At 42.8% G+C, this 21,049-nt stretch overlaps 1 protein-coding gene across 4 annotated transcripts in view; it reads left to right on the forward strand.

Annotated features, from left to right (window-relative positions):
- The window catches only part of Mpped2 (metallophosphoesterase domain containing 2), a 181,755-nt gene that overhangs the window by 72,992 nt on the left and 87,714 nt on the right, over positions 1-21,049 (forward strand). Inside the window, exon 1 of one of the 4 annotated variants that reach the window (XM_036186056.1) lies at positions 12,465-12,528. The exons of the other annotated variants lie outside the window; for them this stretch is intronic. The gene's annotated coding sequence lies outside the window, so the exon portion shown is untranslated. Of the gene's footprint in view, positions 1-12,464; positions 12,529-21,049 lie in introns of those variants that run through there. 4 annotated transcript variants of the gene reach the window in all.

The raw sequence follows: 21,049 nt of genomic DNA on the forward strand, positions 1-21,049 counted from the left end.
TTAATGCAAAACTGACAGACCCATGTCTAATGACAATTACCCATGTTGGGGGGTTAATAAATGTGCTCACGATTGCTATCTTGATTTTCTTTATTATAAGAAAAATGGGCTGCTTCCAAAGTCATGCCTCCTGCTTCTTGCTAGCAGCCTCAAGGACTTGTTAGCCAACTGTTTTGGTTCTAATGTTTCATGAACTCTTCTCAGTTAAGCATTCTTATTAGAGAAATGCCAAGCCTGTTGGCAGGTTAGCACGTGTACCGGTGTACACACACACACACACACACACACACACACACACACACATACACACACACTCCCCTTAAATGAAATTCAGCAAACAGTGGGAATGAGATTGGGTGCAACAGGAAGAGGGTTTGGAATATGAGCAGGCACCACCTTCTCACCTTTTCTAATAGGGAGAGATCTGAACCCATTCTTTCCTGTTTAGAGCTGGCTTCAGAGAAATAATGCAGAGTTCCTCCCATTGACTAACTCTGACTCACTTTGTTGAGAAGTAGCCTCATGTCCATCCAGACTCAGTGGAAGAGATGTTATGATTGATTAGCAATATGTGCCATGCTATAGGACAGGGGCATGATTACACACATTGCTGTCTTTAGTATTTCATTCATCTTAGGTCATGTGATGTTAATGACCTCTGACTGTGATAGACACAAAGTTGACAAGCTGAAAAATTATGTCTGCCTTAAATTTTCTTTTCTACTCTTTGTGAAGAATCTGCATTTTCAAAGTCCTTATCAGAAGATTCCTGAAGTAGCTGAAAATTTGGCTTGGTGAGATTGTTAAATCTCCTTAAAATAGTAGGGTATTTGTGCACATCATGTTCCATGTCTGTTGTTGCTAGTTCCCAGCAATCTGTGAGGTAAATGAAGGTTAGTGAATAAATAAGCTGTCAAGAGGATGAGAAAAGTAATACAGCTTCTCCGAGAGATATAGGAAGCAAATTAACTTTGGTTTATGATCCTAAGTATTGACGTGATTAAGGTGGTAACCAGTCTGATGGGAACTGACTTTGGAAGTGTTTTGAATCCCTGTTTAGTCAGACAGCAGTAGATCTGAAGAAACCAGTCAGTTTAGTTCACCCTGTTAGGTTTTCCACATCTTGGCTAGCTCAGTTTTCTGTGGCTCCTAGTTCCAATTCCCTACACTTTTCTATTCATCACAGTCTCTCAGGCAGGTGGTTCAAAATTCTGACTTCTTGAGATGAGTTTAGATTTGTTAAATCACACTGTCTCCTCTGGGGTCCTAAAAATTGGAGCTGTAATGGGATTTCTCCAGAGAGTTCACTCCCTTTACCATGTGATCTCTCCTTAGGGATGTGTTCTGCACCCTCTCAATGTCATTAACCAGGCTATTCTCTGCCACACTTTCTTTGTGACCTCTGTGGACTTCATTTACCATGTCTGTAAGACAGATAGCAGCTGTTACTTGAAAAGGTTGTTATTGAGATTAATCAGGTTGGTGTGTAAATTTGGTTGGTACCTGGTGGAGGGTAGGTGTTGTATGTGTTGCCTCTTAACCACATAATTGGCATCCTGATTTGATTTCATTTACAAGGACCCTGAATGTCTTGTCAGAGGCAGAAAATCAAACCAGAATCTAACCAGGCTATTGCAATAAAGACTAGAAGACAGACAAGGAAGTATTTGATTAAAATACTATTAATTGAGCATTTGGAAGTATAAACATAAGTCAGGTAGGAGGCTTTTGACATAAGTAATAGGAGACTTACTGTCCCACATAACAAATCTGCAAAGAAGCATTTTTGAGGAGCTGGCAAATCAGAGTTTCAGTGTTGTAGGGAAACCAGGTTCTCTCTTTCAGCTTTTTCTCTCATGTGTCCTCATGTGTTGACCTTGTACCAAAGGATGGAGAGTGACTGACAAGTTTCCATCTGTAACATTACACAACAAGCATTTGGTGGAAGAAGGGCCATTCCCTTTCATAGGCTTCGTTGTGTGGGTGATGAAGGCCCCCACGCCCTTCAGTAGACTTCTGCTGTGTCTCCTTGGCAGCACACATCCTCCTTAAACAGCCACTGGTGATGGAAGTAAAATTAACAATGAATCAAGATCCACCAGCCAGGCTCTAACCCTAACTCTACATCTCCTGAATAGGTGGTGTCCCAGAGAAAGATGCAAACATAATCAAAACAGGGAGGGAGGACTATGATGGGATGGATTCTAGTAGCCTGTGACCAGCGTGTTTCATTCATCTAGAAATGCCTCTGTGTAACATCTTCAAGAGAGTAGCCTACTATTTGGTGTAGCTTTCTGTGGCACTGTTTGGCCATTGCAGCCTTGGGTGACATTTTAAAACATGCACCTGATTACCTTGTTCGTCCGTCCTTCCTTCCTTCCTTCCTTCCTTCCTTCCTTCCTTCCCCTCCCCTCCCCTCCCCTCCCCTCCCCTCCCCCTCCCCCTCCCCCTCCTCCTCCTTCTCTCTCTCTCTCTCTCTCTCTCTCTCTTTCCTCTCTCCCTCCTTCCCTCCCTCCCTCCCTTTCTTTCTTAAGGCATTTATTTATTTGATGTATACATGCCATGCACATGGAGGTTGGAGGACATCGTTGGAGAACTGGTTCTCTCCTTCCACCAAGTGGATTCCAAAGATGGAACTCAGGTTGTCAGGCATGGCAGCAAGAGCCTTTTGCCAGCTGAGCCATTTTGCCAGTCCTTCCTAGCTTATTCTTGTTTTTTTGTTTTAACTTCTTCTCTCTTTCCTTTCTATCTTTTCTTCGTTTCTTCTGTTCCCCCTCTTGTCAGCCCCATAAACAATCTCTAGGATCTTTCTGATAGACAGTGGGTAAGATTTTTTCACTAGAGATGAGTCCGGAGGGAAGACTACAGGGTGTGTTGTGAGGTTGGCCTCTAAAGATCTGAGAGGCAGAACCCATCTTTGAGTATCATTAGATGGCTTTCTTGTTGGAGATGCTTAACCTGCCTTCTTCTGCCAATCTGACACTGGCGTGTTGAGATTCCTGAAGACAGCCTGGGAGGCATCCTTTCAGTGATTCAAGTTGATCATCAAGTGATGGCAAGACAGGGTTGTTTGGAACCAGAACCCACTGGTACAGAGTGGGAAGCATTCCTTGTGCTGAGAGAGAGAGAGAGAGAGAGAGAGAGAGAGAGAGAGAGAGAGAGAGAGAGAGAGAGAGAGAGAGCGAGCGCTGCCCCAGCTCATGTCACTTTGAGCCCATTCCCCTTGGCAGTGAACTGTGCACTGCTGTGACTGGCCTGCCTATAGATTAGGATGAACATGGGACAAAAGGCTTCGCTTCCAGCCTTCGGCAGGGTACTTGGGCCACAGAGATCTCATCTAATTGCTAGAAGAAAGTGGAAGCACAGACAGAGAATGTTTTCCCTTAAGGTCATGGCCTACTCAGGCCTGAAAAATCAGAATCTCCTCAGCTGGAGACTGGAATCTGACCTGAAAAGAGAAGGGGGTGGGGAAGATTCCTTACATGATCCTTCAGACCAGCACATTTAGGAGGAACTGGATAAGGAGGCTGTGGATCTCTGGCCATATGATGACTAAAGGTGTGTGCAATGTACTCCTAGGATAGTGCTTTTTCAACTGTATTCCAAGGACCGTAAGAAAGAGGAATTGGTATGTACCTCAGGCCAGAACTCCACCCATTTTCCCTTCTGCAACCCGACTTCAACCACAGCAAACTCTTTTTCATTTTTTTCTTTAAGTTTTCTAGTGAATTTTTCTTTGAATGAAATTTTCCCAGAATCCTCTTGTGTGCCCCACCATCCTAACAAAAGTGATCTGGGGCAAGACACAGGCTTGAGCAACTTCTAAGTTCTGGTACCATGTTGTCTTTGAACTAAGAGCAGAGTTCCATCAAGGGCCCCGAGTATCTGAGCTTTCAGGGACTGGATGTGGACAGTCTCTGATGGACAAGCAGATTGACCGTGGGCATCAACCCTGAGCCAAGGGGTATCCCCAGGAGCTCCTGAGGACCCAGTGGCAGCACACCTCACAGGGCCTGGCAGTGCTGCACATCGGATGTCCCCTCACTTCAGCCTGTGTTAGGACAACCTCAGAGGTAGGACTGAAGAAAGTAAGTGTTGTTGGAGTGCTTCAGACCGTCCCTGGACAACTTTCAGAGCGTGGACATGTTCAGTTCTACCCTGAGTATTTATTTTGCTTCCACACAGTTGTCTCAATGGTGGAGCCTTACTTTGCTGTCCTCGCTAAGGCAGAAAACTGAATAAAGAAAGTTTTAAAAAGAGGTTTGAATACAAGGACAGGCTTTTAAAATCCAGCCAATGAACCATAGAAGAGTGACGTATCTGAGTGTTTTTATGAAAACAGATCTTAATGAAGCTAAATGCTTGAGATACAGTTTTAACATCTCTTCTATGTGTGGGTGGGTGTGCTTCCTGCCCCCTTACATTATGCTACACAGAACTAGAGATATCACTTTTGTGAACCTCTACTAAAAGGGTGAGCAGCCAAAAGAAAATATGTTGATTGATTTCCTTCAAAGGGATCTTACTTGATTGCCATTTCCCAGTAATTTCCAGTTACTCTGTTCATATAAGAGGATCTGTTTACTTCTCTGTGTGTCTGTTGGTCCCACCTGAGCATCCCACTTACGTCCAACAAGGACAGATATACACGGTCATTTTCCACAAGGTGCTTCCCAGCCATCACTAAATATACTGTCTGTCAAATCCTAAAACCCCAGGAAATGTTAGTTGAATGTTGTAGGACGATTGAGATTGTTCCTTGAACATGAGGAGACCCTGTTTAATTATTAAATCTCATCTTGACTTTCACAAGGGTTAGGGATCTTGTGGGATCTAGTTAGATTTCCTTTCTAAAAAAAAAAAATGGCTAGATTTGAAAAGTCAGTCAAGACCTGACTTTGCAAGAGCCTTTGCATAAGCTACATAGAAATAAGAATGAGGAAAAAGCAGGGGTAGGGAGATTGGTGATTACTACACAAAAATGCCAGCTTGGGCTTAGATCCCAGCACCATATAAGAGCCAGGCATGGAGGAGCATGCCTGAAATCCTAGTGCTCTGAGGGGGAACTGTGTGGATCCAGAGGCTTCTAGGCCAATCATTCTAGCCTACTAATGAACACAAGGTTCATTGAGAGACTCTGTCTCAAAAAATAAAATGGAGAGTGTCATAGGAATATAGTAATGTTACCCTGTGGCCTCCACATACACAGACACACAGGTAAGCATACACATAGGAACATAGAGCCACAAAAAAGAAGACTTAAATCACAAAGTGAGAGAGAATCTGAGAATTGGAGTCGAAAATGAAATTTCATGCAACAGAATTAAAAAGTAAAAAACAAAACAAAACAAAACCACCAAAAACAAACAAAAAAACCAGTTTAACTCAAAGTACTATTCTCCAGTCATACTAGAGGTTTTGGATGGCTTTAAAGATAAGTGTTTAAATCCCAAGTGCTTAAGTTAGAGCCTACAGAAAAATTTTTGGCTTCCTTCAATGTACCTCATTGCCATAACACACTAATGGAATTCAATTTAAAAGAAAAATAAAAGTTTATAATCAAAACACATTGTATAAAACTTGAAATTCTCCAGGAACTAATAAAAATAAATAAATAAAATGCAACTTATTTTCAAAGAAACTTCTGCTCTCCATTTTCAACGTTTCAGAGCCAGTATTCTTGGCCATTATTCAAGGAGGAAATGTAGTTCTCTGTGAGGAGAAGAATCCCAGTTCAAAACAATACAGGCTGGTGTTTTAGAACCACATAGAGATGAAACTCTCATCACAGTAAGCTACATATTACAAGATAACAATCTAGGTCAATTTATCCTCCAAACCTTTGACAAACCACTTTATTTGAGAGGAAGTGGTGTGGGGGGGGGGAGCCTTATTGGTTGAGTGTAATTAAATCTAGCCCTTTAGCTATTGATACATAAAAGAAAAATTGAGATATTGGTATCCCAATATTGGTATTCTGGAGTTTATTAAGGATGTTTCATTAATTGTATTGGAGGAAGAAGTAAAATTTGGAAGAACTGTGACTCGATCAGGGAGGCAGTTTCTGTCACGTTAGCTTACTGGGATATAAACTCACAATTAAAATGGCCAACCAGATACCTTCTATGAAAGAAAGTGGCTGTGAACTATAATGGCAGAGAATGAACGAGAGCAGTGGGGTATGTCATTCAGACTGTCACCACTGTGAACAAGCTTGAGAGAAACAGGTTAACTCGGGAAAGCCTCATCTGGGTTCCCGATCTCACAGGATTCAGTCCATCCATCCTCGTACAGCTCCATGACTTTGGCTGGGAGCCAGGGAAGATGCTACAGCAGTAAGAGCATGTGGAGGAGGAAGACTGTTCAAGTCATGGTGGCCTGGGAGCAGAAGACAAGAAAGGAAGCAGTAGGGACAAGATACAGCTTTCTAGGACAAATCCCAGTGAGCCGCTTCGCCCAACTGTGTCCCACTTCTCAATAACAACACCTTATTATGACTTCATTAAGAGATGAATCCATTGATCAGGCCAGCCAGCTCCTTACCAAAGGCCCACCAGTTGGCAACCAAGTCTCTAATGTCTGAGCCTTTAGGAGATATCTTAGATGAGATAAAAATGGAGAGAGTATCCCAAGAATGAAATCTGAGCTGCCATCAGTATCGGAGAGAACAGTTTGTTGTGTATACCTTGTATATTATTTGGTGTTACCTACAGAAAGCGATGGGTTTTAATTTTAGGAATTCATCCTGGTGGTTAGAGAATGATCATACTCTTCAGAAAAGCCTCTCAGTTCCTCTAAACTGAATTCTTCTGACCTGTAAAGTAAGCCACAAGAGTTGTCTCGGACTACCCCAACCCCACCCCCGTGTGACTCAGTGGAGGAGGAGAGGATTGGTCTGCAGAAACAGGCATTCCCTCTGTAACTATGACACTGGGTGAACTTGGTAGACTCATGCAGTCTTGGAAGAGTTCGGTTTCCCATTCCATAGAAGGAAGGACTCTGATCGCTGTGGTCTCTGCGTGTTTGGAATTCAATCAGCCTGGACTCAGAGGAGAGAGGAGGTCAGCTGCCCCTTGATTTTTCTGTTGGAAGTAAAAGGAAGGAGCTGGGTGTACACATAAATTAGCACAAATTCTTTCATCTGACCCAGTGGCTTGGGGGCCTGAGAAGATGTATACATGTGTCCTGGATGGGCTCAGGCAGTGGCTCATTTATAAAGAGCGGCCTCTACAGAGCCAGCTGTCAAAACAGCAGAGATTTGCCTGAGAGGACGTGAGGGGAAACAGTCTGATGAAGAGAGACGCTCAAGACAGACACCGCCCTTCAATAGTAAATGGCTACACTAGTCACTGTCTGTGGACCCCGAACCCTGGGAACAAAGGATGGGAAAACTGAAGGAGTAATAGTAAACAGCAGAACCAATTCCCTTCTCTTTCAAGGTGATGGTGCATTACTTGTGGGGTGTGTCCTTTCATTCATTTATTCATCTGCTCACTTGCTCACTCAGTCAACAAAGTCTAGCCTTTACTTCACTGGCCCTCTTGGCTTCACTTTTACCACGAAGAAGGTCCTTTACAGCACATATTCAAAATCAGGTTCCGCTGGGATGCTGACGAGATCCCTGGGCCAGTAAAGAACTTATACAAGCATGAGTGCCTGAGTTTAGATCCCCAGCACCCATGTAAAAGCTGGGGCGCCATGTGGTATCCTTGTGATCCTGTCATTGAGTGTTAGTGGCAGAAATGGAGGGCGGATACTGTAGGCTTTCTGGTCAGCCAGTATATCAAATCAGTGATTTTGAATTGAATGAGAGACACGGACTCAAAAAATAAATGAATAAATAAGATGCAATGGAAGAAGACATTGGCTGTTGACTTCTGACCTCCACTAGTGTGTGCATACACACAACATGTATGTGCACACATACAAGTATGTACACACTGACCCCATACACATACACAAAGATTTAGCTGGGTATGGTAGTGTAAGTGTAATCCCAGCACCTGGCAGGCTGAAGCAGAAGGACGACGTGTTAAAGGCCAGCCTGGTCTAAATGCTTGAGACCCTGTGTCAAGGGGGAAAAAGGATTTAGTTTCTCAATCACAAATGAATCATACATCTCAGTTTATGTATATATAAATTGGTAGCATTCTAGAGTGAAATATAAGTAGGACTTTTAATACTTTAAGGCCGTGTTGAATACAAAATTGAAGTACAAACCTGTTATGTCCAGATGATTCCTAGTCAAGGTAGAAGAATTCTTTACTCTTTCATTCTTCATTCATTTGATAGATGATTATTGAGAGCTTCTGGGAATGCAAAAACTGGGCGTACTTTAAAGGGGGTGTACTGGCTGGTTTTGTGTGTCAACTTGACACAAGCTAGAGTCATCAGAGAGGAAGGAGCCTCAGTTGAGGAAAGTCCTTGATGAGATCCAGCTGTAAGGCATTTTCTCAACTAGGGATCATTGGGGGAGGGCTCAGCCCATGGTGGGTGGTGCCATCCCTGGGCAGGTGGTCCTGGGTTCTATAAGAAGATGGGATGAGCAAGCAATGTGGAGCAAAGCAGTAAGCAGCACCCCTCCATGGCCTCTGCATCAGCTCCTGCCTCCAGGTTCCTGCTCTGTTTGAGTTTCTGTCCTGACTTCCTTCAGTGATGAACAGCAATGCTGAAGTGTAAGCTTAATAAACCCTTTCCTCCTCAACTTGCTCTTTCGTCATGGTGTTTCATTGCAGCAATAGAAACCCTAACTAAGACAGTGGATGAGTGTGATGTGTGTGTAGGGGGTATAAACATTACAACTCATGTATTGATAGTTTGCCCAGCTTAGTGCAGAAAACACTAAGCAATGCAGAGCCTTCTTACAAAGCTGAGTTGGTTTTTGCTAAGGATATCAAGACAAAATACTAGACTGGGAGACTTAAAGAACTAATTTCCCAGAGTTCTGAAGACTAGAAACCTAAATTTATAGCAGAGTTTGGCTTCTCCTGCGAGATCTTTCCTTGGCTTGCAGAGGGCTGTCACTTGTGACCACAGCTTTTACTGTGTGCATTCACACCTCTGGTGTCTTTACATCCAGGTCTTCTAAGGATGTTAGTCCAGTTGGATGAAGGCCCACTGTGATGTCCTTTTTAAAGTCCTTGGAGTATGTTGAGGTACTAAGGATAAAGGCCTCCTCATGGAATTTGGGAGGGACAGTTTAGCCCATCACAGAAATGAGCCCAAATCAGGAAGACTAAAGAGGGTATGTAGGAAGAGGGTAGAAATGCTTGTGATAAGGGATAGAAAGTGATATGCATTGTGAGAAACAATACAAGGCAAAGGCAGGGTGTATTCACTTCAAATGTCCACAACAGCAGAACAAGGGCTATTTGACCTTGTTTTCATTGAACTGCATCAGTGGGAACTGTGCTCAGTAGGCTGCACACTCCCAGTACCTATATCCCTTAAAATATTGTGAATTATGTAAAGAAGAGCTTTAAGTCACACCTTAGAACTTAGGCATCCCACTTAGGAAAAGGCCTGGGTTCCAGAAGACTCCACAGGAACTTAGCTCTTTCTTAGCTGTTGTGTAAGCTGCTGGCGATTGGGTCAAGACACTAGAAAACAATGAGAACAAAAGATGATAGGGACCTGACAGAGATCTACAAACTCCATGTCCAGACACGCCAGGCTCAGAAGACATGACAGACTTTTCTAGAAGTACTTCACAGCTTAAGGATACACATTGTGTAATTTCGGAAGGGAGCCATGGCATCAAAACACAGTTTGTCTAAGGAGCCCCTAGGAACAGTATGCCAAAGGAACCCAAGTTCATCTATGGAAGTCTCCTTATTAACTCTTGATTGCATGCAGTTCCTGCTTGTAAGTAATTGGTGCCAATTGAGAGAGGAGGCAGAGAAAGCCTGGGAGAGCAAGTAAACGCAGTCTCCATCTTCCCGATCTTAGCCCTGTCACCATTGATCAGAATAACCTCTCCTGCGGGGTTTCCTTGTGAATTTTATCCTTGCGGTGCTTCATTACCATTTTGAGTTATAAAGGGGGAAAAGTCAATTTTATTGGATCCTAAATTTTACTCAAAGCAACTTCCTGTCCAGAGTGCAAATTATTAAAATTGACGCAGGATGTGTGTGAGAGGTAATATCCCCTTTCGTAGGCCTCTCTCTAAATTTCACAATACTCTGCAGAGTGGATTAGATTTACAGGGTGTGGGGACTCTGAAAAGAAAATAGAATTGTGTATTGATGCCTTCAGAAATATTATTTGATGGCAATAAAATATTCCCCGAAATTCCCTTCAGAGGGGAGAAAATGGAGTTTGTTTTCCGTAATTGCATTTTCTAGCATTTGCTCTCACACTTTCCAATATAAGCCAATTGCAACCTGTGATTTGGTTTTGCTTATTGGCAAAAGTACCATGTAAATTGATCTGTGATGCATTTAAAGAAGATGCCTTGAAAGTTTGGAAATTGAGATGGCTTTTTCTGATTAGATTTCGAGAGTATTAGGGTTCATTTCTATATTTTAGTCTAATGTAATATTAGCCAAATATGTTCTTTTTCAATTTAGTTTTAATCAAGTTCTAGAAGACCATTTTCATCTAGCCCCAGTGGTGCTGTTAAGGTAGACATTTAACTTCTCCTGTCAGCCCTCCACTCTGCCTTCTGCAACCCAGTCCCAGCGCAGCACTGCATGTTGAGACCTCACATTCACGGGCCCCAGCAATATTTGCAAGCTCTAGAACAGCACTGATTTCAGAAGGATTTTTTTAAATTTCTATCTGCAAGGTTAAGGAGGAGGGAATTTTAAAAAGCCTCTAAAATAGTTATTTCTCTTAAAAGATATGGCCTTTATGCCTTGTGTTATTTTTATTTAATTTGGTCTTCGCCATGCCTAATGATGTAAAATGCAAACACACAGCATTTGCATTTGTTCCCCTAATTATTCAGTGGAATAATTGCCACTTATTTTATAATCATCGCTGGGAGGAACACCTTCCTCTCACTGGCTTTTGAAAGGCTTTGTGGGGGAAAAGATCCAACATATTTGTCAGCTCATCATAGAGCCTTGTCATAGGCACTTCTCTGTTAATAAAGACATTTACTGAGTACTGTCTTAAAGGGGTAGGGAGGAAGCAGGACACTGGCTGCTTCTCCCAAATGAAGTTATAATGCAAAATGAAATGTAGCACAGAATCACAGGAGTAGTCGTCATCTTTGGTGTGTTGTGTATATTATCCAATCTTTGCTGATTTGGCTAATTTCCATGGCCACTTTAGGGTAGACCACATAATTTTACTTCTGATGAGTAATATTAGGTTAAATAGCATGCTTTCAATTTGAGTTTCGAAGGAAGGAAGTAATCTGGGGTCGATGTGATTCCAATGCCTATGCTCTTTCCTCTGTGCCTTACATTTATATTCTCCCACTCCCCTCAGGGATATAAACACACACACACAAACACACACACACACACACACCAGACTGAGATGACGCTTGACAATGTCTTTACCAATTTGTCTTGGTGCTGTCTCGTGAAACCCTGATTTGGATCCCCCTTTCTGTGTGGAAGGAGATAGCTTGAAGGGTCTTTAGAAGACAATCCATTCAGATCAAATTTGTTGCATGCTGTTCTAAATTGTTCTAAACAAGTCAAGGCCCTTGTCTGTAAGGAAAAGGTTGGATAAAACTAAACAGTGGAACACACTGCCTTTGACTGCGGTTGTCCAGACAGATGGTGGCTGATCTGATTTAGTGATCCCCAGGCAGACAGATGCCACTCTAGACAGATAGCACAATGGCTTTGCATGTACCACACAGCATATTGGCCTGGGTGGCAACTTAGAGATATTCAATTGAGAACAAGGCGGTGTTAGTCATTAGGTTTATTACCTCAAGGTGTCTGCACATATGTATGGGTGTGGATAGTGTGTGTGTGTGTATGTGTGTATGTGTGTGTGTGTGTGTGTGTATGTGTGTGTGTAAGTTACGTTGTAATAGAATTATGGTTGAAACAGGAATGCATGTAAACAAGAAGTTAAGTTGCTGGGGGACAATAACAACATCTCTGAAATGTCTTGATGGTCTCTAAACTATAGTGAGCACTAATGGTTTTATACTTCTCAGTTTGTCACTCATGATTGGTGAATCGGTCACTAGTCAGGTCAAGAGAGCACCTTGGGGCAGTAGGGGATGGGGTAGACTTTCGTCTCCTTTGTGTGGAACAAAGCTTGTGTCATCTCTGCTACCTTAGCAGTCTCACTGTGAAGGAAACTGAGGAAGATGAGGGAGCTTTTCTGCTGTCTTTGTCCCTACCCCATAATTCCTGCAGTGGACTGTCGGGCTTTCACACAGCATTCCTTCATTCTCCTGGGATTCTAGCTTGGCCCTGACATTATTGTAATCTAGTTTTCTGTGTTTAATATTTCTTAGACTTGGTTTCCCATTGCAAGCATGGAAGAAACCCTAATGCATGAGTTTCAGAGGAGAAGGTAGCAGTCTGAACCTGCTGTGTGGCTCCATCAGCAAGTGTGAGTATTCATGTGAGAGCTGTCAGGACTTGTGAAAATTAATGGAGCCTGACGGGGGACAGACTGAGGTCAGAGACGGAGCTTGCCCTGACTGAATGTTTCTGGTGGTTTTGCAGCTGAGGCAAGTGAGGGCAAATGTGGAGCCAACAGGGATTCCTGGAGGTCTGTGTATCCATTTAATGTGTGGGCCGTGGACACCAAGTGCCAAAGTCTTTTCTAGGCACCAGGTGGCCTGTGCATCCTTGTAGCTAACAGTGCACCCTTCTTGCTTCAGGCTGGACTCGGCCTTCTTTGCAGTCCTCACCCAGAAATCACCAAGTAAAGAACTGAGACGGGCGCTCTCCCTGGGCAATCCCGGAGACTCATTTCCTCTGGCCTCTTAGCCACTGGTCTCATTTTACCTCTTTCCTCCTCCTGCAGAAGCTTCCGCTTGCTCAATTTTCCAGCTTGAGTTTTTCTTACTCATTCCTCAGTAAAGTAGTCTTCAGGGCTTTGACCATTTTCTGGGGTCCTCCTGGAATCACAGTATTAAAACTATGTACTGATTTTAAGCAGGGAGATTTCCCTCTTCTTACCTGTCTTCAGGGTGTCACAGGGTCCCTAACACTGCTGGTGTCTGGGACTAGTGGTCTGAAACACCCCTGCCACTGCTGCAGGAGGGCTGAAGGTTTCAGGGATGTGACTGGATTGTATTTAATGTTAACTGGGCTCCTTGTGATCCTACAAGGATCCTGGAAGGTGAGCCTGAAGGCTGTGCTTCTGAGTCTGATTTTCCTGAGTACCTGGGAGCCATGGCATGTTCTGCTAGTCTGACCTCACCTCTCTGTTTCCTCTCTTCCTGCTATGGAGTAAGCTTGACTGACTGGCAGTCTTATGACACTGATCACTTTGGTTTTTCACAATCTCTAGTTTGGGAGAATGGAGAGGAATGTACATGGAAATCAGAGATCTTAAGTTGGGCTTCCAAACTAAGCTTTCTTTTCCAGATGAAACCTTGAGAGCCATGTTGGCTTTGGATGCATTCTGTTCTGTGTGCTGGGGTTTCCCCATAGCTCTTGCAGATGAAAATAAGAGATCACCATCAATTAGCCTTATTTATCAGTTTCTTTGATTTAAAATATAGGCCTGGGGAAAGTGGTTTTGTCATTAGGCACAGACTAATGAGCCATTCTGGTTGCCCCGTTTCCCATGATCCCTACTCAGGAGGAATGAGAAGTGTCAGGCACACCCATGTGGAAGGCAGATGCCTTGGAAAAGCGAATTGTTGGAATACCTTCTACAATGATTTATAGTAGAAAAATAGGCTGCAGTTATATGATACTTAATTTTGAGGCACATTAATTTTTATTGAAGGAGTGGAGCAAGCTATCCTGAGAATCTTATTTATCCAGAGCAACACTTGTATATGATCATTTAAAAATGATGTGCCAGTGCCCCATTTCTGACTACCCTCTATTAATTTCCCAGCCACTGCAGCTCAGTGGATTATCCCATCCCTCACCAGCTCCTGTAGGTGTTGAGTTTAGATTTTCTTTCTCCTGTCCAAGCTTTGTCCTACTTCTTATAATATAGCCAACACATTCTTTCTAGGGCCTTGCATCAAGTTGACATCCTTCCCTTCCCTTCCCTTCCCTTCCCTCCCTCCCTCCCCCCCTCCCCTCCCCTCCCTCCCCTCCCTCCCTCCCTCCCCTCCCTCCCCTCCCTCCCTCCCTCCCCTCCTCCCCTCCCTCCCCTCCCCTCCCCTCCCCTCCCCTCCCCTCTCCTCCCCTCCCCTCCCCTCCCTTCCCCTCCCCTCCCCTCCCAGATTCTCCTTCGAGGTAGTAGGCAAGATAATTATGCCAACAGCTGCAGTAGAATTTAGGGAATGCCTTAAAGGAGCCAAGACACGTGTTGTCATAGCAGGAGGCTGACACTGCCCCTCATGTCTCAGGTAGAAGCCCGTGACATAGCCAGAGAAACATCTAGAATGGAGAATTTTGTTTCATGGTACAAATGAAAAGGGACATATAGTCTAGAACTAGAGAAAAGATCACTGTGGGTGGGGAAGAGGCGCAGGAACTCAAGCGACAGAGGAATCTTAGCCAGGCATTATCAGGTTCTAATAGATTGGGCCTTATATGATACACATTTTAGCTTGGGAGGAAGATCTAGATTCTAATCCCACCTGTGCTACCCATGTGTTAACTACATGGCAAACAGCAGCATCTCTCTAGTAGTGGCTTTCTATATCCACAGAATGGAGCTGGGGGGATTGTGGTGTTGTTGTTTTAATTTTTAAATCATTTTTTAAAAAGATTTTTTCAAATGTAACTTTTCCTCATATTGCAAATTCAAAGAACACAGAGGTGTTCTGGTAAATCTGAGAGCAAGTACCTCCCCCCAGCCCTGTGCTTTTCTCCTGAGTCTTGCTCTAGCTCTGAGGAAACCTCAAACTAGTATACCAGTCTTCTCTGGCACATTCTCCTACCTCCATGCTATGATTGGCTGGAGCTGCTTGAGTTCAGGGTGCTGTGAGCAGGACACAGTCCCTTTGTTTACTTTAGAGTGAGGACCTACACCTGATGTGCCCATAGCTGATGATAACTGCATAACTGAAGATATCTGCCTGCATTGGGTGCTACTGATACCTGTAGCTAGAGTTTTCCTGCCTGGCCTACAGTCAGGATAAATCTCTCTCACCCACCAGTCCCGCAGTTGCTCAGACCCAACCAAGTAAACACACAGAGACTTATATTGCTTACAAACTGTATGGCCATTGCAGGCTTCTTGCTAACTGTTCCCATTTCTATAAATCTATACCTTGCCACATGGCTTGTGGCTTATCAGTATCTTACACGTTGGTACTCAAGGCTACGCTGGCAGTATCTCCTGACTCTCTGCCTTCCTCTTCCCAGAATTCTCTTCTCTGCTTGTTCTGCCTATACTTCCTACCTGGCTACTGGCCAATCAGCATTTTATTTATACAGAGCGATATCCACAGCACTTCCTTTTTTCTTTCTTTTCAAAAAGGAGGGTTTTAACTTTCACATAGTAAAATTACATATAACAAAACAATTATCAAGCGAGAATTACAGTTACAATATCTAGTCTATTTATAATAACTAGTCTATTTGTATTTAGCAAAACTAAAGAAGATATCCTATCTATCTTATATTTGTGAGTCTAAGGTTTCATATCTAACTTATCTCTTATCATAACTAAGGAAATTATAACTATCTAGTCTTTAACTACACCAAAGACCTCAGAAGGATATACTATTACCTGAGAAATGGGAAAAGGAAGCAAGCAATTTTCGGGAGTCTTGTAAGAGTAGACAGAGACAGCTGGCAGCCTGGACAGTCATCCAAAGTTCTTTTGTAAAGTTGGGGCATCTGTTTTCAGCCCACAGGACTAAAGTCTCCCAGTCACTTTTCTTTGTGTCCTATAGAATGTCTGGCAGTTTCCTCTGCGAAGCAGGAACCTGAAGGACCATTTTGTCAAGCAAAGTTCAATGGTCACCTTCCATTTGGTCAAGCAGTCCAGGAAAGAACAGTTTCTTGCCCAAATGGCTGTTTTTGCCAAGGTGAAGATAAAATCCACATAGAGTGTCTTTGATGCCCATCCTCTTCACTGAAGTAAATCAGTGCTGCCAGGAGCAGACATGTCTCATTGTCCAGAGAGTCTAAATTTTTTTAAAACATTTTAAATGCCATATTCTATATGTCTTTGAAGTGTTTGAAGATTACCTATTTGAAATATATCTATGTATACCTAGATAACTTAACTAACATGTTACAAGTTTGACTATCATAAAAGATTAATTATCTGTATTTATTAATTATCCATTACAATCTAAATGAGTTACATAAACATAATACCTCAGAGTAGAAATATATAAATAGTATAACAAAATTAACTTTAAATTTGCATCAGTAAACTAAAATCTATACCAATGTAAAACATTTCAAACAAGTCATTGCTCTTTAAAAGTAGGTTCAACAATCTACCTTTTTATCCTATCATTTTCTATACTATCCCTTTTTTTTTTCTTTAGAAAGAGATTGCATTTATAAAAATAGTGGCTTTTCTCTGTCCCACACCAGAGGACACTTCTGATATGGGACACAAGAATCTCTTAACATTTTCTTTTAGTAATATGCTTGGGTTTAGAGTCAGAGTGAGCCAATTCCATCTCCAAAGTCAGCTTGGTATATTTAGGAATGTGGGTATAGATTCTCCTTACTTTCTGCTGAAGGGGGGCACTTTATCTTATGAGGACACAAAGAAAATTTTAGGATTATGGATTAGTTCATGAGGGTGTATTGTCTGAGCCAGTTGCCTTGAAACCATTATGGATGTTGGGTCATCTGGGCCATGGTGTCATTGGAGACCTTTCGGGGGGTCTTGGCTGGTCAAACCTGATGTATCTTAATCTGGAACAGATCCATAGCCTCTGGCTTTCTGTGGAAACAAAAGCAGAACCTCCTTTCCAAAGCAACATATCCTTAGATCCAAATTTTGAAGTCAAGGTATCTTTAAAATATGCATATTGGCTTAACTCAACAGTTTTTATAATCAAATGTTTTTCTGTAGTTAAGAATCCCAAAGACAACACAATCCAGATTCTCTGTGTAATATCCATCTTTATGTGGCTTATTTTTTATACTACCTTTACCGTGTCTTTAAAGACTTCATTTTTAAAAAACTATCTATTTTTTATATAACTATATATATCACCTTTTTTGTCTCTTTCAAGCCTACATATATTTTACACATATTGTAAACTATTCCATCTGAATCTGTCTTATTGTGAACCTGTTGCTTTAAACTGCAGCATTCTAAGACTGAAATGGCACTGTGGCTGCTGGCTCCGCCCACCTCAGCTTTCCAACTTGGTGGTGGTACATTTACCACCAGCTCTGGGAGCTATCAACTCTTAGAAGCAGTGGGTCTATGCTTTTATCAAAGCAGCATGTAGCCCAGAAACCTTTTTTTTTTTTTAACTAGCAAAAACTATGTCCAACACACAGCATAGTGTTCAGCTTGGAGACACCTCTGTGTAACATAGCATAGGTCAAGCCTGCATGCCAGGAACCCACCATAGAGTAGCTCAAACCCACAGACTGCAGCCAACTTGAGAGAGACAACTAGGAAGCTATTTTTAGCTCTGTTTTAGAATCTTTTTTCCTCAGGTTTTAGGGGGAACCTCTTGCCAACCCATTGGGTGCCATTTGTAGCTGGAGTTTTCTCCAGTCCTGCCTGGCCCACAGTCAGGATAAATCTCTCTCACCCACCAGTCCTGCAGCTGCTTAGACCCAACCAAATAAACACACAGAGACTTATATTGCTTACAAACTGTATGGCCATTGCAGGCTTCTTGCTAACTGTTCCCATTTCTATAAATCTATACCTTGCCACATGGCTCGTGGCTTACCAGTATCTTACATGTTAGTACTCATGGCTACGCTGGCAGTATCTCCTGACTCTCTGCCTTCCTCTTCCCAGAATTCTTTCTCTGCTTGTTCTGTCTATACTTCCTGCCTGGCTATTGGCCAATCAGCATTTTATTTATACAGAGTGATAGCCACAACAGATACCTTGTTCTTTGCTACACACACACAGATACACACACACACACACAGACACACAGACACACAGACACACACACACACACACACACACACACACACACACACGCACGCACGCACACACGCACACACACGAGCAGGCGCAGAGGGTAACCACCAGGCTCTAGGAGGAAACCAAAGACATTTCAAGGGAGTAAAAGCTGATAAGAGGAATGGAATCTGGATAGCCTCCATATTACTCCTTTGTGAATTAAAGGCCAAGAGATGGATTCCTGAATAAGAGTGGGAAAGAAGTGGCATGTTTAGGATGGTTCTCTAGAAAGTCTTACTTACCACCATGCACAAGCTGGAGGCTACCGTGCTTCCTCTCTTTATCCCAATGGCCTTGTTGGTTCTGATAACACTCATATTGCTTAAGGGTATATTGGATCATTGCCAGATTCTGCCATGATTTTTAGAGGTTTCTTTTCCATTGTCTACTGTGATTCTTGGAGGGTAATGGTGGTGTGTGTGGCATCAGGAGTGATGTGATCTGTGGATGAAGTAATGGCTTATTAGATGGCAGATGGGAGGGGTAGTCTCCATCATCATCACCAGTAATAGCACAGCTAATGTCTGCTGAAGGACCAGAGTATGAGAAATTGTTTAGGATCCTGTTTAACCCCACTAAAGTTTTTCGGTCCAGGCGATTACTTTTTCCTGCTTATACTTGAAGAAAGTATCATTTGAAAGGCATGGACTGGGCCTTAGTTGGTAGACTAGATATTGCAGTGACAGAATAGGACACTTTATGAAAACTTCCACTTGGAAGAAAGTGTGCCATTGAGTTATATTTTGTCACAGCCTAGTATGCCAAGCCTAGTTTCTGGAGTCTAAGAAGCTTCTGGCAGCTCTTGGACACGCTCTTTTATTGTATCACTAAACAAATATGAATTGTGTGCTTACCATTGGAAAGCTGAGTTCTCTGAGTCAAATAAACCACAACCACGATCCGTGCCTTAAGTCAAGCAGGAGATGAGTCACACAGAAAAAGCAGAACTGAACACTGGAGCGTCAGTAGTGACCGTGTTTGCTCTGACATGCATCTGCTTCTGAAGCTTTAAATCCTGCTGCTGTTGCCATCATCACCCTGAGAACAAAAGGCAGCAGTCCAAAGTCATACAGCTAGTACACGGTAGAGCCTGTAGAACCAACCCCTGCTCCCAGCCCCGTGCTCCTCGGCAGCCCATGTAGTAGTGGCTTGAAAGTGAATCTTAAGAATAGAAACTTGAAAAGCGTGGCAAGACAGCACTACATAATATCTGAAGACATACGGGGGATGGGAGGATGAAGGAGAGTGTCATAGAGTGTGACAGGATGCAGAGACATCTGGGGAAGAAGAGAGGTAGCCCTAGGCAGGAGAGAAGGGAATCTGGAGAGTACAGTGTCAGCAACCAAGGGGGTGGATATTTGCAGAGACAGTGATGTCTCTGTGGTCAGATCAAGCTGGCTGAGAACTGAGAATCAGTTTTACTTTGTCCCTCGGGCAATTATTAGGGATGTTCCAGGAAAGCTTTTGGAGGATAATAAAAGCAGAAGCCAAATTGCCTGGAGTTGTGTGTTATTTGGTGTAAAACTATAGTGGCCCACCAGGCAATCCAATGAGGGCCAAGCAGAAGCAACAGTAAGAGTGGGAAGGTTGGTAAAGTAGGTGAGCATTGCTGGATTGATTGATTGATGATTGATTTTCCAAGAGAGGTGGGAAGCTCTGGTGTGTGTGTGTGTGTGTGTGTGTGTGTGTGTGTGTGTGTGTGTGAGATACCGTCTGCTTTCTAAATGTTAGTTCAGTTTTTTAAGAGTAAAATTCAGTTAAGAACTAAACTTAACATATCTGTAGGTTGAATTTATCATATCTGGACCCCTTCCAGAAGTTTCAAAGCAAAACGCTGAAGCATCTTGATCCATTGAGGATCATGTTTGCAGAGGCACACCTGTTTAGATGCCAGTGGTTGTTTATTCTTACTTCATTGGGATGGGTAAATATGAACTTGCAACAAAAGAGGATTCCACAAATAAAGAACTGATGCCCAAGAGGGAAGATATTGAAGACCAAGGCAAGGTGTGTGGGGGATTGGGAGGAATGGGATGAAAAGTCCCAACTTAGAGAAATAAAAGTTGTAACCAAGAGGGAGTAATGGAAAAGTGAAGAGTAGGAAGCAAAGAGGCCCTTTCTCCTCCTTTGTCCATGTAGCTGGCAATCCTGGGAGTTGACAAGAAACCCAGAAAAACGTATGGTGTCTGCTTTGGAGGCTAGCAGGTGACAGGAACATGAAGCTCCTCAGACTGTGCAGCAGCTGTGAGGGGCAGTTGGCCATATCATCACTATCTGTTTCTTTGGGGAGCACAGAGTCTCACTCTTTAGCCCAGGTTGGCCTGGAACTATGTAGCCCAGGTTGGCACTGAATTAGTGGCAGTCTTCCAGATTCTGCCTCCTGAATGCTGTAGTTATAGGCCTGAGCTAACATGCTCAGCCCATGAGTCTCCATAATGGGACAGAACATGATGTTGCTGACTGCTTATCTGTCCACACAGAATCTTTAGCTGTCCCCTGAATTGATGGCTGGATTCCCATATTTCAGTTATTCATTTGTTCCAATTGTTACATTGTTACAATACCTGTAACTTACCTGTACTGTATTTTTTTTAAATGTCCTGACAGTTACATATAAATATATATATATATTTATACACATATGTGTGCATATTACATATGTATTTTTGTTACATATATATAAAAATAATGCTGCAAGCACTTATACTAGCTTTCCAACTCTGCATTTAAAAAATATACTAACTCTTTAACATTTCTATTGAGGGTTCCTTCCCAGTTCCACCTAGAATAATCCTGTCTTTCATCCCCAGGACATACTGTCTAATTCCACTGGGTAGTGGGTCCCACAGAGCAGGGATTTCTT

This window comes from Onychomys torridus, chromosome 4, assembly GCF_903995425.1.
Source record: "Onychomys torridus chromosome 4, mOncTor1.1, whole genome shotgun sequence".
In the NCBI taxonomy this organism is placed as follows: domain Eukaryota; kingdom Metazoa; phylum Chordata; class Mammalia; order Rodentia; family Cricetidae; genus Onychomys; species Onychomys torridus.